Source organism: Pinus tabuliformis, chromosome 9 (assembly GCF_031772625.1).
Source record: "Pinus tabuliformis cultivar Carrire ecotype Pingquan chromosome 9, CPIR1, whole genome shotgun sequence".
NCBI lineage: Eukaryota > Viridiplantae > Streptophyta > Pinopsida > Pinales > Pinaceae > Pinus > Pinus tabuliformis.
This window is the reverse complement of record NC_142307.1, coordinates 810,067,078-810,080,085: the sequence shown is the minus strand read 5'-3', so window position 1 is coordinate 810,080,085 and position 13,008 is coordinate 810,067,078. Positions and strand designations below refer to the sequence as shown.

Here is a 13,008-nt window from a genome sequence, read left to right as displayed (position 1 = left end):
GGCGACAGCGCTGTGGATCGTGTGAGAATCTCTGCGTGGTTTAAACTTTACTTACAAAGCGTAGCGTAGAGAGAGCACGTCATTGCTTCATTTGTTGAGTAAAAATAGAAAGGCTGACTGTAGGTTGAGAACCATCGATCTATAGTTCTGTATGTTCATTGTTTGGTGATTTGGGTCTCTCTGCAGTCAAGATTTCAAAAGAAGCAAAATGAAAACCAGTTGACACTTACTCTGGAGTACGGATGGGATTTGAAATTATAAAATCGTGCCAATAGCTTCTCACCTCTGTAATTAAATATCAGTTTCTCGTTCCTTTGGGCTTCATTGTTTATTGGGTTCCTACTTGTAGATTATTTAGGCGCCATTTATTTGGCTATTATTATTGTTATTTTGTAGGAAGTATGAAGAGGACTGTGAGGCTTCAATGGGTGGTGCCCAAAGTCCATGTTGATCTAACTGCGACTTGCATTGTGTTGTTAGTGTTGTTTTTGTGAAAGAAGGCGGCCTTTGATCAGGAACACACTCAGATTGTTAGGAAGGAAGCAAGTGTTAAGCTCCATTAATTTTTTTACCAATTGTTGCCTATAATTATGGAAGTAAACTGCAGTTTTTCTTTAATTTCTGGAAACCAACTGCAGTAATTTCCTTAAATTAAGGAAATCAACTACAGTTAATGAATTTATTGTTGGGAGCTTTTGAAGTGGTCCATTACTCCATCTGGGGTTCTCTACCTTGATGTGTGGAACACCTGACACATAGCCATCAGAAGCTTGATGGAAGCTTGGCTATAAATTTATTTGTTTGGTCCCCAAGCTTGCATCTCAATCCCCTTCAGTTTTTACACTATCAAGCCCCAAGCTTGCATCTCGATCCCCTTCAGTTTTTACACCATCAAGCTGAGAGAGCAGAGCTTGGAAGTGCCTTCAGACTTTTTGTATTCTTTTCTTTTTGCTTGGATGAAGATTGTGTTAAGATATTTTTAGGCGTGGATAAAACAAGGCAGCAGCAGCTGCTGCTCCTCATTTGAATGACTTTGGATTGAAGCTGGAGCGCTGTTTTCAGTCAAGAAAGCAAGTGGACTGTGGAAGCGTAATAGGAAAGTTTTGATTTGTAGCAAGAGCGTTATCAATAGCTGGAGGTAATTTATTTTCCCTGGGCATTAAACCTTCATTTTGATTCTTTAAAGAAATTAATTCCGAATGTGAAGAATCGTATTTCTGCTTGCATTTTTACTGGGCATAAAAGTTTATTCCAGTTTTATGATTCTTTAAGTTTTTATTCCGCATATAGAATCGCTATCATAAACTAACATTGGTATCAGAGCGTACACACTTATCTCTGCCTTGGTGTGTTCTGCTTACCAAAACGAGTTGTTATGAGAACGGAAATTACAAATCTTCCACTTTTATAAACAACCACTATTCTCTTCGTGCCATGTTTCACATATTCAGTCTACCCACTCTTCTGGAATACATCCATTGCACGATAGCTTTCCCCAGGTGGGTCATCTCAAGAATTATATATATATATTTGCTTGATTACTACGAATCTAGAAAAGATACATTCACACATTTGGCTTTAGAATATGATTTGTTTAATTTCCGGATTTTATTACTCTTGAGAAATGATTTTAATCGACCCAGGTCCCACATGATCTCTCATTTCCATGTTTGAGTACTTTTGTGAAATGGCTTTGGAATATATTTTATTTCTAAGAAGACACATATAAATAGATATTGGTCTCTGCGTATTATCACAAATTTATGATACATTTGGGGTTTAATTTCAGATATTTAGAGTGTGAAAAGCATAGATTTCAAATATACCCGAAAGGCAGATCTGATTTGGAATTAACTGTTTAATGTGTTAGATCTGTTTAAAACCCAGAAATATTCCAACACAAAAGAGAACTCAACATTAGACCTAAAGACGAGATCATTCAATATCTGTTTGCATCGATGCAATTCATTAATGTGTTTAGAGCATAAGACCAAACCATTAAATTGTTTGGCAAGATCTTGCATCGAATTGATCTTTTGTGAAATATTTAGTAAATTTTTATTTTTTAATTTTTATTTTCCACCATAATTTTTATTTCAAAATGATTCAAAATTACATTTAGTTAGTATAACACACATTGCACGTGTTTCATATTGTTCTAGATGTGTTTTTGGTGTGCTTTAATAGTTGCCTATTTTCCAGCATTTGCTCAGTAAGAGCTATATACATAAATCTGTAAAGGTTACTCTGGTTAAAGAAATGTTTATAATTTTATAAGATTTTTTTTTTAAGAGTTTGATTAGTGCGGTAATTGTTTTTGCCTTCCATATATATATATATATATATATATATATATATATTTATCCAATTTATAATGGATAATGTCTAGTGATCCATATAATTTTAATTAATTAGAGAATAGCCACAACATCTTTAATTAAATAAAATTATATATTATGATTGGTTAAATCACATAAAGATTATTTAGACATTAAATTGTAATTAATTAGACTAAATATAATAAATTTTATCCCACATGAATTTTTATTATATTTATGTAATTAATTAGGATAAAATTTCATAACCTACCCACAGGAGTTATGAATTAATAAGTTTTATCATAAAGTTCAGAATTATGAAAAATTGAATCTGTTTGAATTGAAAATTTAGCCCACAGGCAATTTTTATGTCATTAGATTCAATTTTGAGCATGATTTACATTGGTAAAACATGAAATTTTATCTAAGCCTCAATTTTAACATAAGCATGTGATTTTTAATTTTGATGCAGTTGTACAACCTGCAAATTTCTCTGAAATTCGTTGTGACATTCCCGAACTTAAGGGAGATAACTATAAGGTTTGGAAGGAGAGGATTCTCCTTCATTTGGGGTGGATGGACATAGATTATGCTATTAGGAAAGATGAACCACCGGCACTCACTAATACCAGAACTACAACGGACATCACGCTTTATGAACGATGGGAGCGATCCAATCGTCTAAGCATGATGTTCATTAAGACTAAAATTTCAGCTGGTATTCGTGGTTCTGTTGATCAGCATGAAAAGGTCCGAGACTTGTTGAAGGCCATTGATGATCAATTCGTCACTTCAGACAAGGCACTAGCAAGCACCCTAATCATGAAGTTCTTATCCCTAAGGCTCACCAGTGTGAAAGGTGTAAGCGAGCACATCATGCAGATGAGGGATACTGTGGCTCAATTGAAGAAACTTGAGGTTGATATATCAGAGTCCTTCCTAGTGCACTACATCCTGAACACCCTTCCGCACCAATATGGACCTTTCAAAATCTCATACAACACACATAAGGATAAATGGTCAATTAATGAACTCATGACCATGTGTGTTCAAGAGGAAGAGAGATTGGTGATGGAACTGGGAGAGAGTGCAATGCTGGTAACACGTGGAAAGGGAAAATCTCAAGCCAATCGGAAAGGGAAAGGTAAAGTACCTCCCCAAGCCGATATCAAAAAGGATTCCAAGTGTTTCTTCTGTAAAAAGAAGGGACACATGAAGAAGGAATGCGCCAAATTTCAGAAATGGCTTGCGGACAAAGGTAATTTAATCTCGTTTGTTTGTTATGAATCTAATATGGTTAACGTCAATATTAACACATGGTGGATTGATTCTGGATCAACAATTCACATTTCGAATTTCTTGGAGGGTTTGAAAAACCTAAGGAAACCAGTGGGAAGTGAGCAAAGCATCTTATCAGGAAACAAGATGGGCTCGCATGTAGAAGCTATAGGAACATGTTATTTAACTTTAAGTAGTGGCTTCGTTTTATAATTAGAAAAGACCTTTTATGTTCCAAGTTTTTCTAGAAACTTGATTTCAGTTTCAAGGCTTGTACCTTTTGGATATTCCTTAAACTTTTCAGAAAAATATTTCAGTCTATTTTATAAATCTGATTATGTTGGGAATGGTATTTTGTCTAATGGTCTTTATTGCATTAATTTACAAAACAATGTCACTTATGATTCAATGCATGTTCACACTGGCACTAAAAGATGTGTTATTAATGAAGATTCCTCTAAATTATGGCACCGTAGACTAGGTCATATCTCCATAGAAAGAATTAAGAGATTGGTAAATGAAGGGGTACTTAATACTCTGGATTTTACTGATTTTGAGACTTGTGTGGACTGCATAAAGGGAAAGCAGACCAACAAGTCAATGAAAGGTGCCAATAGGAGTTTGGACATATTAGAGATCATACATACTGATATATGTAGTCCAGACATGGACTCACATGGTCAGAGATACTTCATCTCCTTTATAGATGATTACTCACGATATATGTATCTCTACATGCTTCATAAAAAGAGCAAAGCATTAGATGCCTTTAAGATCTTTAAGGCTGAAGTAGAGAAACAATGCGGCAAGCAAATTAAGATTGTGAGATCAGATAGAGGTGGAGAATATTATGGTAGATACACAGAAGATGGACAAGCACCTGGGTCATTCGCTAAATTTCTTCAAAAGCATGGGATTGTTGCCCAATACACCATGCTTGGTTCAGCCGACCAGAATGGTGTAGCAGAAAGAAGAAACCGAACTTTATTGGACATGGTGCGGAGTATGCTTAGCAGCTCCAATCTTCCTAAATCCTTGTGGACTGAAGCTCTTAAGACGACAGTGTATATATTAAACCGAGTTCCAACCAAGGCGGTTCCTAAAATGCCATTTGAATTATGGAAAGGTTGGAAACCGAGTTTGCGACATATGCGCGTTTGGGGATGCCCGTCTGAAGTGAGAATTTATAATCCACAAGAGAAGAAGCTGGACCCAAGGACCATTAGTGGGTATTTCATTGGATATGCTGAAAGGTCTAAATGTTATAGATTTTATTGTCCATCTCATAGCACTAGGATTGTGGAATCAAGAAATGCAAAGTTTCTTGAAAATGACTTGATCAGTGGGAGCGATCAAACCAGGAACATAGTTTCTGAGAAGGATCATTCAGAGTTTCAACCTTCCACCTCAAGTGATAGATTGGTTATTGTTCATAGCACCCCTCAAGTACACACTGGTGTTGAACAATCAATTGTTGAAGTTCCACAAGCTCCTGACGACATTCCAGTGGATCAGGTAGTTCAAGAGTTGCCAAGAACTTTTGAACAACAAGTTGAACCACATACTTCTCAGGAAGATGATGGTAGAACATTAAGAAGATCTACTAGAGCAAAGAGATCAACAATTCCTAATGATTATGTTGTGTATCTACAAGAATCTGCCACAATATTGGAGCCGAAAATGATCCCGAGTCATTTTCACAAGCCATGAGTTGCAAAGAATCAGAACTATGGTACAATGCCATGAAGGAAGAGATGAATTCCATAAAGAGTAACGAAGTCTGGGATCTTGTTTAGTTGCCTAATGGTGCAAAAGCCATTGGATGTAAATGGGTCTTTAAGACAAAGAAAGACTCATTGGTCAACATTGAGAGATACAAGGCAAGACTTGTTGCTAAGGGATTCACTCAGAAAGAAGGAATCGACTACACAGAGACTTTTTCTCCTGTATCTAAGAAAAATTCCTTGCGCGTTATTATGGCATTAGTAGCCCATTTTGACATGGAGTTGCAACAAATGGATGTGAAAAACTGCTTTTCTTAATGGAGATCTAGAGGAGGAGGTTTACATGAAAAAACCTGAAGGATTCCCCTCTAGTGATGGTGCGCAATTGGTTTGCAAGCTCAAGAAGTCATTATACGGTTTAAAACAAGCATCCCACCAATGGTATTTGAAATTCCATAATGTAATTTCTTCTTTCGTTTTGTAGAAAACATTATGGATCAATGTATATACCTGAAAGTTAGTGGGAGTAAAATTTGTTTTCTTGTTTTATATGTGGATGACATTTTGCTAGCAACCAATGATAAGGGTTTGCTACATGAGGTGAAACAATTCCTGTCTAAAAATTTTGATATGAAGGATATGGGTGAGGCATCTTATGTCATTGGCATTAAGATCCCTAGAGACAGATTTCGAGGCATCTTGGGTTTGTCACAAGAAACCTATATTAATAAAATTTTAGAGAGATTTCGGATGAATGATTGTTCACCAAGTGTAGCTCCCATTGTGAAGGGTGATAGGTTCAATTTGAACCAATGCTCGAAGAACGACCTTGAAAGGGAAAAAATGAAGAACATTCCATATGCTTCCACTGTCAGAAGCCTAATGTATGCTCAAGTCTGCACAAGACATAACATTGCATTTGTTGTGGGAATGTTGGGACGATATCGGAGTGATCCAGGTTTAGACCACTGGAGAGCTGCAAAGAAAGTAATGAGGTACCTTCAAGGAACCAAAGACTACATGCTTATGTATAGACGGACGGACAACTTGGAAGTAATTGGCTACTCAGATTCTGACTTTGCTGGATGTGTTGATTCACGTAAATCAACATCAGGTTACATTTTTATGATGGCCGGTGGAGCTGTATCATGGAGGAGTGCCAAGTAGACCTTGATTGCCACTTCCACTATGGAAGCCGAGTTCATCTCCTGTTTTGAGGCTACTTTACATGGTGTATGGCTTAAGAGTTTCATTTCTGGGCTTAAAATTATGGATTCTATCTCTAAGCCATTGAGAATATATTGTGATAATTCAGTTGTTGTTTTTATGGCTAAAAACAACAAAAGTGGGAGTCGAAATAAACACATCGACATTAAGTATTTAGCTATAATGGAACGTGTTAAAGAAAAGAAAGTGGTCATTGAGCACGTCAGCACTGAGTTGATGATCGCTGATCCTTTGACTAAGGGCATGCCACCGTTTAAATTCAAGGATCATGTAATGAATATGGGACTTGGTTCCATTATGTAGTTTCTCATTTTATGGACAATGCTATTTTAATGAAATTCTTAATTATTGTGATGTTTTTTCTCATATTTATGTGCACCTTAAGTTGATTTGAGAAAATTCATTTAAGAAGGACCAAGAATAAACATAAGGTTTATTCATTAAGAAATTGTTGCCACATGAATTATAATAAGAATAAATACATAGTAATACATAGAAGATAATACTCGTCATTAGAGGACTTATCACCATGATTCATGTATCTATTACTTAATACAGATTATCAATGGGTTTTAAGTTGAGACATTATGTTAGGAAGTATGGACCAAGTGAGAGAATGTTAAGCTCCATTAATTTTTTTACCAACTGCTGCCTACAATTATGGAAGTAAACTGCAGTCTTTTCTTAATTTCTGGAAACCAACTGCAGTAATTTCCTTAAATTAAGAAAATCAACTGCAGTTAATAAATTTATTGTTGGGAGCTTCTGAAGTGGTCCATTACTCCATCTGGAGTTCTCTACCTTGATCTGTGGAACACCTGACACATAGCCATCAGAAGCTTGATGGAAGCTTGGCTATAAATTTATCTGTTTGGTCCCCAAGCTTGCATCTCAATCCCCTTCAGTTTTTACACCATCAAGCTGAGAGAGCAGAGCTTGGAAGTGCCTTTAGACATTCTGTATTCTTTTCTTTCTGCTTGGATGAAGATTGTGTTAAGATATTTTTAGGCGTGGATAAAACAAGGCAGCAAATGTTGCTCCTCATTTGAATGACTTTGGATTGAAGTTGGAGCGTTGTTTTCAGTCAGGAAAGAAAGTGGACTGTGGAAGCGTAATAGGAAAGTTTTGATTTGCAGCAAGAGCGTTATCAATGGCTGGAGGTAATTTATTTTCCCTGGGCATTAAACCTTCATTTTGATTCTTTAAAGAAATTAATTCCAAATGTAAAGAATCGTATTTCTGCTTTCATTTTTACTGGGCATAAAAGTTTATTCCAGTTTTATGATTCTTTAAGTTTTTATTCCGCATATAGAATCGCTGTCATAAACTAACAGCAAGTGCAATGGCACCCTGCTACAACAACTTGGTATGGCAGTGCAAATGGCGATGGAAGCGATGGTATATTGCCGCATTCTTCTTAATACCACTCCAAATAATTCAATTGTTCATTGATTTAGATTGTGGTACGTTGTTGTAACTCTTGTCGTAATGCAGGTGGCGCCTGTGGGTATGGTGGCCTTGTGGATCATAAGCCTCTGAGAGCGAGAGTGGGCACTGTAAGCCCCGTTTTATTCAAGGGTGGAGAAGGCTGTGGGGCGTGCTACAAGGTAAGAAATGATTGCAAATACTCAGATCAGTACATTGCATTTGGTCGTTGCAGTGATTAATGACCAAATTATGGTGCATTTTTGGAAACTTCAGGTTAAGTGCATGCTCTCGGAAACCTGTAACTATCGTTGTAACTGATGAATGCCTAGGAGGATACTGTGTGTTCGGTAAAACACATTTTGATCTGAGCGAAGCTGCATTTGGTCATATGGCCACCCATGGAAACACTCCAGCGCTACTTAACACTAGGGAGCTCTCAGTTCTTTACAGAAGGTATAAGACACATAAGAGAGAGCTATCGCTTTTGGTTGTGATATTGAAGAGTTGATGTGCAATATTGTGATGGTATTTATTACAGGACATTGTGTCGATACCCAGGGAAGACTATAACTTTCCATGTGAACCAAGGCTCCACGGTCTACTGGTTCTCCATTCTCATCGAATACGAAGCCGGATATGGCGATGTGGGAGCTGTGCAACTAAAACAGGTGTGTGCAGGACCATGGTGATTCCAACTTTAAAGTTTTATCATTCTGCTCTTCATTTCTTAACTTGAATTCGCGTCGATCAATGGTGTGGATGAATGATCCAGGCGGATTCAGGTGCGTGGATGGAAATGAAGCATACTTGGGGCGCCAACTGGTCTCTGTTGGGAGGTCCATTGAAAGCACCATTTTCTCTGCGAATCACAACGCTGACAAGGAAACAAATGTTGTCCGCGATAAATGTGATTCCCAAGTAGTGGTATCCGAACGCAAGTTACAGATCACGCCTCAATTTCGAAAATTAGTTGAAGCTTTGAGCTCCATTAATTAGTAGTAATTTAAAAATACAAAATGCCGAAAAAAAATAATTTGTGTGGAGACTGTTTGATTGAATTCTAGATTTGACAGAATCAATGGCCAAGAGCCTCCACACCTCTGGAATGTGGAGATGTCGGGTTGGAATTTGCGGGAATGTAAACATTGTTTTGAAGTTTTGGTGGGTATATTTGGGAGGTTTCTTTTGCCAATATGTTTTTTTTTTTTTTTTTTTAACCACTACGAAATTGGATAGGGTTTATTTCGAATTTGGGGTTTTTTTTTTTTTTTTGGTTAAGGGTGTTACCACTACTAAATTGGATAGGGTTTATTTTGAAATTGGGTAGGCGCTTATTAAAATAATAAAGATTATAATTTTAATTATAGTTATATTAATGAATGAATGATATTTTAATTTTATTAGACTAAAAATAGTCTTTGGTATTATTAGTTTTTTGTTTTTCAATTTTTCAATTCAGTCTTTTTCTTATTTAAATTGATCATAAGTTGGTCTAACTTTCTAAAAACTCCCCGCTAAAAAGACAATGTCAAAAAACTAATGCTAACATATTACCATAATTATCTATCACATATTTTTTAAGCTATCCTTACTAATTATCACATTATACTTTTTTTTAATAAATTCGTTTGCTGGTTATATTCCAAAAAGATTTGGGAGGATAAGCTCCCGAGTTACATGATCAGAGCTCATAGGCTGAGCTTGAAGATGGATTTCATTACAAAATTCCCCTAAGCTGCTGTCATTTCTAACTTGAAGGAAACAAACACAAGAGTAGATTTTGGCAAACTGAAGTAAGAGAAGACAGACTTTACAAAACATCCTAGTCTATATTGATGTGGCTAATCTAGCGAGTCGTTGACTCATCCGGCTTGCTGTCCAATTTGGTGATCTTGTAGCTAGATGAGCTAGTGCTAGGAGCATTGCACTTCTCCAACATGTATTTGAGTATTTCAATTGATTCTTGAGCATGAGCGCATGGATTGGATAAGTCATTGAACTGCTCTTGTAGGGAGGAGACCCTATGGAGAAAAATATTTAGATCGGTTTCATATTTTTCATTGGTTGACCGAGTGGATGAATCAATTTTTGCATCCAGAACTCGTTGGTGCGCTCTGATCTACTCCAGCTCTTCCTGTAGGCCCAACAATGCAGAAAATCTTCACTACGAGCCATCTGAGATTCCTCAGTTTTGTCCTGATGATGCGTGGGAAGCAGAGATCTGCTACGCCGAGAAAGAACTGTTCTAGCTATTCCAAAGATTGAGTCGGGACAGTTGATAAGCGAAACAAGGGAGGGGGAGAGATAAGCGATCAGGGGAAAGAGAGGAGGGCGAGGAAAACTTCCAGTACAGGGAGCACAAACAGGTGGAGCAGGTAAGCAACTGGAAAGGTGAGAGGTTGCAGAGGCAATAGATAAATTACTGATGGACAGAAGACAAAACTTTAACGCATGTGAAGCGGTCTTCAACTGCTGATTTCTGAAATGCACGAGGGGGAGCGCTGGAATGAAAAGCAGATTGTGGAATGGCAGAGAAGAAAGCAGTGACAAACAACACTCAGGAGGAGCAGAATCAATGATTGGAACGAAGGAGGGATCGTTACAAACAACGATCAGTAAAACAAGGCAGCCGAGGTGATTACTCAGAATTGAAGAATGTAAGCAGGGGGGAACTGGCACTGCAGAAGGCACAAGCTGTAGGTGCTGAGGAGCAGCTATGAAAGGGGATGAAAGCGACAACTACTGAATAAACTCTGATAGACAAAAAGGCATGGAGACGAGGGCATAGCGCCCAGTTATTTATGGAGAGCGGACCACATGAGGGGGAGGACAGGATCACGCGGTGAGAGAGGGAGGATTCACAGATTTCACAAGGGCAACCAAATCTCGAGAGAGCAGAGAAGGATGCGGGATTAAGAGGCAAGATATTCGATGGTAGTGAATTGACCACATCGGGATTGCCTTGGATCTTGTCAGGATACTCCTTGAAGTTTCTGCAGGATTCAAACTTTAGAGGATTGTCACAAATCATGAGATAAATCAGGGGAGGTGTTGAAAATGATCCTCATTGTTGCAGAGGATATTCCCTTTAGATTTGGTGCATGCTTGACTGGTAAGTTTATCTGCTTCTTTGTTGATGGCAAGGAGAATATGGAAGAATTGAAGGTCCCAATTTTGGCTAATTATAGCTTGATATCTGCTGATGGTCTGTTGAATGAAAGTATTGGAGGCTTTGCGCTTGCTGTTCATAAGACTAATAATGACAACAGAGTCTCCAAAGACTAGTGCTTTCCTGATACCAAGATTTTGGAGCTAGAGAAGGCCTTGATAGAGTGCCAACGCCTCTGCTTGTTATTAGAATGATTTCCTAATCCCCACTCGGAGGTGACTATGGGGTCTCCATTGGGGTTATAAATTGCTCCCTCTGTCCTTGCCGCTCTCGGATTTGATTTGGAGGCACCATCAAAGAAAAGGGAGTGAGAGTTGTTGTTCTGAAGCCATTCTGTAAATTCATCATGTTTAATTATGATTTTCCAACTGTGGCTGAGAATGCTGATAGGATTGCTGTAGATGTTTGTTGTTGGAAGACCCCTGCTGTTGTCTATCAAGCTGTTGATAAAGTCTCTTTCTTCTACACAAAGGTTGGCAATATCAATTTTCCGTGTTTTTGGCAGCAATGGTTTCTATCGCTAGACTTTTAGCCTTGCTGCATAATTCCCTGCTTAAGGTCTCTTGATCTCTAAAAACCATGCGATTCCTAGTGAGCCAAATTTTCCATAGGAGTGCATATGGGAGGGCATCCCACACCCTCTTAGCGATATTATTTTTCTTGGGCTGCTAGAGGTAGCTCTTCTTCCATTTGTTTAAGATTTCACCAATGGAGAACTGAGAGTTCCAGGTGAGAGGGCCATTAGGGGCGATGTCATTCCTGCAAGAGATTGCAAAGGGGCATGAAATGAATAGGTGCTGGATAGTTTCTTCTGCCTCTTGACAATTTGGGCATCGGGAGGGCCCAGCAATACCTCTCTTCTGCAAATTTTCTGAGGTAAGGATTTTTCCTTTTAGGAGGTTCCATATGAAAATTTTTACTTTAGGGATGGCCTCAAACTTCCATACTGTTTTCCAATACATCCATGGAAGAGCAGGATAGTCCTTGTTGCACAAATAATGATGGCCAACTTGAATTGAGTAACTGGAACCAGTGGGGTCCCATCGGAAACCATCAATGCCATATTTTATAATAGTAGCAATGTTGTGAAGATGGGTATGAAGACTGTCAATGCTCTCTTTGAGGTTTCCAGGGATGGGAGGGAAACTCCATCCCTTCCATGCCTCAGTATTTATATCCCATTGAGAAATTTGATCCAAATGATGTATTCCTTTGTTTTGAAGAAAGAGGATAATTTGATCCATACCTGGCTGGCTGCTAATTGAATGATTCCCCATAATCTTATCTGTTCCAATATTGATTTTGTTGCCACCTTTGGGGACCTTAGAGACATTTGGTGCCTTGAAAGGGATAACTTTTTTGCAAAGTTTCCAACTTCTTGTGCCACATCTGGCGGGTGTTTCACTTGTTAGAAGTTGTTGCCTTGGGCTGCTAAGATATTTGGCTTCAAGAACTCTTTTCCACCAAGCTTGCTATTCATCAATTAATCTCCATACTATCTTGCCTCCAAAGGCTAAGTTTGTAAGCATGGGAGATCTGATTCCAAGTCCTCCTTTTTCCTGGCTTTGGATAACTTGCTTCTAGCTTACCAAGTTTGTTTGTTTGTTTGTTTTTTTTTAAATCATTTTTCCCTTCCTGCTAGAGGAAATACTTGAGGATGCTTTCCATTTTGTGATGAAAGGTGGCCGGGGCCTGAATAAAGGAGAACTGATAAAGAGGGAGAGAAGAGAGGCCAGATTTGAGGAGAACCAATCGGCCTGCCGGGTTGAGCCAAGTGGATCCCCACTACTAAACTTTTCTTTTTAATTTATCAAGAGTTGTTTCCCATATTTAAGCTCTTGTGGGTCCTATACTCACTAGCATT

At 38.1% G+C, this 13,008-nt stretch overlaps 1 pseudogene; it reads left to right on the top strand.

Moving 5' to 3' along the window:
- Positions 1-401: 401 nt before the first annotated feature.
- Positions 402-8,945, top strand: LOC149151267 (expansin-B16-like; annotated as a pseudogene).
- The last annotated feature ends 4,063 nt before the right edge of the window (positions 8,946-13,008 follow it).